Consider the following 5,606-nt stretch of genomic DNA (forward strand, 5'->3'; position numbering starts at 1 on the left):
CAAGCAGCCAGACAACCAGACATCCAGACATCTTTCGGTGATTTGCGTCATTGGCTGGAATCGCGTGGGTGCCTGCGTACTTCTGATTTCTTTTTCAATCATTTCGTCAACATGGACTTCCTTGTAATTCAGTGATTACAAAAGAATCGTGTTTTCTTCTGAAGGTGAAATTGTATTTTTTCAAACTTAAACATTGAAAGAAATTTACTGCAAGCAAGGCAGAACTTACAAATTACCCAAATGCGCTCTGGTTAACTTTGATAAACTGCGCATAATTGCCAACTTTCGCGGGCCTGCCAATTGATTTATGGCCAAAACTTAATAGCACTCATTTCACGTGGCCAGCGAACAGTCGCTTGGTCCTAGCCTGCTTCGCAACAACAACTTCATTTGGGCCAAACTTGCGAGCCCCACTTAAAGCGTCCCCTCATTGCGGCGCAAAAAGTGAAGCATACTTGCAGGCTTGTCATGCTTCCGCCAGCGGAACACAAAAAGCCGCAACTGCCAACTTTGAGATTGCCGCATTTTTTGTGCCATTGCCCCAGCAACAACGATGGCCAGAGCCCTGCCTAACTGCACATCGAACCGGAATCGCCTGGGTGGGTGGCAGTGAGAGTGCGTGGGCAGGGGCAGCAGAACCAGTGGGCGGTGGCACTTGTGCCTGTGTAATTTTCGGTTTGGCAAAAACTGCGACAAAAAATCGCGAAAGCGATATGGCCGCGTTGAGCAGCATGCAACTGCTTAATGCCATCCTGGTACTCGGTAGCCAGCAGCGGAAAGTTACACTGGAAGATAAATACATACCGCAGGAAAAAAGGTTAGCTTTCAATTAAAATAAATATTTCTCAAAACAAAATAAAATACCTTAAAAAAATCACAAAAAAATGTATAACCCCTTTTTTTCAAAGAACAAATCTATTTGAAATATTTCTTGGAAATAATATCCCTCAATAAGTAGTATATTTATATTTGTATCAAGGAAATGCAAAGTCTGAAAGTCTTGATAGCGGCCTCAATTTCTCCCCGTGTAGCAGCTTAACCGAGCGACAGGGCCTCTGTTTATCTTGCCGCTGTCAGTGGCAAAAACTGTTCCCGCTCAATTGTGGGCTGACATTTAGGAAAGCCCGGGAGATTGTTGCTCAGTCATTTCGCATTCAAAAACCACTCGAGTGGCCACGGGTGGGCGGTGGAGCAAGAGCATACTTACAGCTCCTGCCAACCCAGACGATTGACCGACTTCTGAAAAGGCTCTGCTTGATCTGCGTTGGGTACAAAAATATACCTCACTCCAACCAACGAGTAAATGAGATACTTGGCCACCGCCCTGCGTATTAGAATTTAAGCCACGAACAATTCGCACAGCCAAAAAACATTTCCCGGAAGTTCGCCTTGAATTCCAGTATTCAAGAACTATGCATTCAATTTTGTTGAATGAAAGTTGGTGGCATTCATCATGTGAATGAAAATGAATTGATGTGAGGTCAATGCAATTTTCGAGGCACAACCCAGGGGGATGATGGATGGCGAGCTGAAAAGTATAAATAAATGGCATGCCCGAAATTGATTTCATTGAAATATTTCTTAATGTGGCACACAATCTGGAGCGCTCCATTGCTGGCTTTAAGTAAAGCGTATAGGATTAAAGTTGGGCGAAAAATAAATGAATTTCATGAAAAGCCATTGGCCGTACGCCCAAGATTTAAATGCCCACCGGAGAATACTGTCATGAAAACACGACATTTGCGCACAGGTGGGCGAGGTCCATCTGCTCTCGACATTTTCCCAGAACCCCGCTCCGCGTCCCCAAAGGCGATTTACGGGGAAGTCATAAATCTGTGCATCGCAAACACTCGGCAAACAATAGACCAGTGGAATTGCGTTCTTTGAGCCTTTTCTGGCAGTAAACTTTGGGATAATGTCCGCCAAATGAGTTTGAATGGCGGTCCTGTCATCTACTGTCCCTCAATGCAACAGCTAGGTGACATTTATTTTAAACAATTTCTTAAATTTCTTGATTAAGCATTAAGAAAAATTATTTTATATATTATATAAAATATAAAATATATATAATTATATCTTTAACTAATATTGTCTTTTAAAATGCCTTCAGGCGTTATTTATAAAAATAAATAGAGCTTAAGACTGACCTTCTCCCTAAGTTCAACTTAACACAAAGTGCTTGAGGTCACCTGGCTAATTGGATGAGAAAAACTTTTCTTTTCCCTTCTTATTTTCCAGCTAATTTCGCCCGCTATAAGTTTTTCCATATACAAACGACCGCAGGCACCATTTAATTTTTCTTCATTTAAGCTTAATCCACCAAATGGGGGAGTTTTCCTACCAACATACACACTTTTATACCGAGTTGTGAGAAATCAATGATCTAATCTGCGAAATAAGATTGCCACTGTGGCAAATCCTGTGCCAGTCAGCGTTTAGTTCAACCGACCTCTGACGGATCATAATTGAATCGAGCCAAATAAGTTATTGAATTGAGCGGAACGTCTGCTTCCGTCAACAAATTATCAGCAACAATAACTAAACAACTTATCGAGTGACACAAATCCGAAAGGAAAATGGGGGAATATCGAAGAGAAAATAGCAGGCGGAAATCGACTTGGGCTGCGCCAACCAAAAAAAAAGTGTCCTGCCTCAAGGATATACTCGGAGTATTTTTTGTTTTGCCATAAAAGCAAATTGTTTGCCATTTTTGTGGATTGGCCGCTTGAACGCAAGCCTCAACTGGAAATTTCGGGTGTTTTTTGTTTTCTTTGCAGGCAGTCGCCAGTCGCCAATCGCCGCAGAGGAAATGGGTTATTGAACTGCAAAATGGCCGGCCAGGTGGCAGTCGGCAGTTGGCAGGTGGCACTTACTTGGCTGACGGGCTGGCAACCGCACGAAGGTCCTGCGGATGGCAGGACTCGCCGGCTTGTTCGTTAAACGCGTCACCGCCGGACTTTTTCCCCAAGGGGGCCGCTCCACCGACTGACTGTCTGTGGGTTGCAAAAATTGTTTTTTCGCCCTCTGTGCGTGCTGGGCATTATGGTAGGTATGCCTTTTTTCCCCCTTCCCATGTTTGGGCACAAAACACTCGTCCTGCGGGTCTGTCCGTTGATTGCACTTCAGGCGACCATAACAATTAGGCGTAAATTAATGGAATTAACGCGTTGCGCAAATTGTCACCACTCGGTTTTGGGCTGGGGGAGCCTCAATTAAGTGACAGTCCCTGTATTTGGCTAAAAAGAAAGCCAATATCTTTGTTAAGCAAATGGCAAAGAGTTTGAGTCACACAAAATATATTTAGATGCTGTGTGTAAAACCTAATAGGCGCTTACTTTTAAACAATTCGTTTGCGTTATCCCTGTTACTTCAGCGATTTGGAACTTTTTCGAGTTATCGTAAAATGTTAACTAACAACTTGTCAAACTTTTGCACTTAACAAGGCCAGCAGGAGCAGCTTAAGGCCCTGAACCATTCGCCCAGATAACAATGTTCGAAACATTTCCCGACCGGCCAAATGGGAAACTTTTGGCCCGTAAGAGTGTGTAAACAGTTCGCTGAGTTTGCAGCCCGCTAAGCTGTCTTCGCTTCTCCGATTCCCCACGATTCTGGCCAACAGTGCTTCCCGGCCATGTCTCCTCGTATTTTCTGGCCCGATCTGGCGAACACTCGAACTTACGTTTTTATTTCCGCTCCATTTGTCAATCCGCTTTATAGTTTTGCAAGCTGACTTATTTGTTTTTGCTGCTGCCTGTTTTTCCTGGGCAACAGTGGTTGATGCAGAAACTTGGACAGCTCAAAGAAAAACAGCATTTATTTAGCCACAAGCTGTTAGAAAACTATTCAGGCTTGCAGTTTTTTACGATCCTTCAGCCTTAATGTAATATAAATATTTATGCAAATAATAGACTTATTTTATTGATGTCCTCTTAAAAAAATACCCTTAACTTTATTTACCTCTCTAAACAATTTTTGTTTAAACAATTATTTATTTATTTTATTATACTTGAATCCTTTTAATAAAGGTAGTAACTATTATATATTTCTGAAACAAAGGATTTAAAAATCATAAAAATAAATACTAAAATTCATTAAAAAATTAGCTTATGCATGGAAAATAAATACTGGGTTCTATTAGAAAATAATTCAAATTTGTATTTTCAACTTTAATTGGCTAGAAATGGATTTTTAAAGCCTTATTTAAATACTTTTAACTGGAATTCTGCTTTTATCGGAACTCTAACCATCTAATTTCTTTCGGTTAGTTAACAAAATCAAGGCGATTAAGGCCTGAAATCTCTTGACTCCTGAGCTTTGGCCATTGCTTTAAAGTGCCTCCCCCAGCCTTTTGCCCGCGGACGTTTTCCTGGTCTTGGGGATGGGAATGTTTGCTCTATCGATTGCCGCTGAGTGTTAGGAATTTGCCTGCCCTTAGCACCGGTCAGCACCGAGCCCTCAGTATCCACTGTCCATCTATCTGCACCTCGGAGTGCAAACAAAGGCCAAAGCCAAAAGCACTCAGACAGCTGGTCAGACGGAACACGCTTCACTGCCCTCCGGTTAAATCTGCGAACCTGGATACCCACCTATATACTTACCACCGATGCCTTCAAACCTGGCTGGAACGGAGGAGCATTTAAAGCAGTACAAAGTGTCTGTTTGTCCTGTGTTTATATGCGGTTTACATAATGAAATCAGGAACTTTTGTAATTTATGCCGTCCACCCAGTTTGTTCTACCATTTGCTAGCCCAATTATCAACTACCTTGCTTGGGGGCTCTCAACTTTTTGCCATATTTATGCAAATTTGCCATGTATACATGGCGATATTTCATGGCTAACTTTGGCGAATTGCCCGCATTCCGAGGTGCAGGCCCAAATTGTTTTTCCTTGGCCCCCTTGAAAACACAGCGCAGGTGAGAGCTATCGAAAATTAAATTCACTTTGATTAATTAAGCCTGCAAAATGAATCTCTACAGGGATCTGGGGGTATCTTGTTAAGGTTAATAGCCAAACTTTTGGGCATAGTCGGTAATGTAACAATCGACCTTATCTGATGGCCTGCCCTCCTCCGCCAATTTTATGGAGGCCGTGAAACTTTAGCTCCAAGTTAATGCGTTTTATCAATTGATTTCCATCAAGTAAAACACTTTCTTGTTGCGGAAAGTGAAGCAAATAAATTGGGTTTTCGGGGGGAGGCGGTAAAGTTGCTTAGTTAGTGAGAGTCTCCGTTCGGGGCATAAATTAGGCGGCCGACTCATTTACTCTTGTCTATTTTATGCGGCCGCATGGGGGAGCAATCAAGGGGAATGTGTTTTCAGCCAGAGTGTTTCTGGTGTACACGCTCGAATTTCGAGACCCATCCAGCTATGTTCCGCACTGTACCGCGCTCACTTCAGCCTTTAATTCAGTTAGCGGAAGTGCCGCGGGCATTCCAGCTTTTAATTTGGCCTTTGTTGCTGGCAGCCCGGCAATTTTTTTATGCTGCAACTCTTTTATCGCACTCACCTTCTGCCTTTTTGTTTTTGGCGACTTTGTAGCGCGTACTTCTGCTTAATTAAAACCATGGCTCTTGTCCATTTCAGCCCGCCTCAAAGAAACTCTCAG

This window comes from Drosophila biarmipes, chromosome 3R (genome assembly GCF_025231255.1).
Source record: "Drosophila biarmipes strain raj3 chromosome 3R, RU_DBia_V1.1, whole genome shotgun sequence".
Classification (NCBI taxonomy): Eukaryota; Metazoa; Arthropoda; class Insecta; order Diptera; family Drosophilidae; genus Drosophila; species Drosophila biarmipes.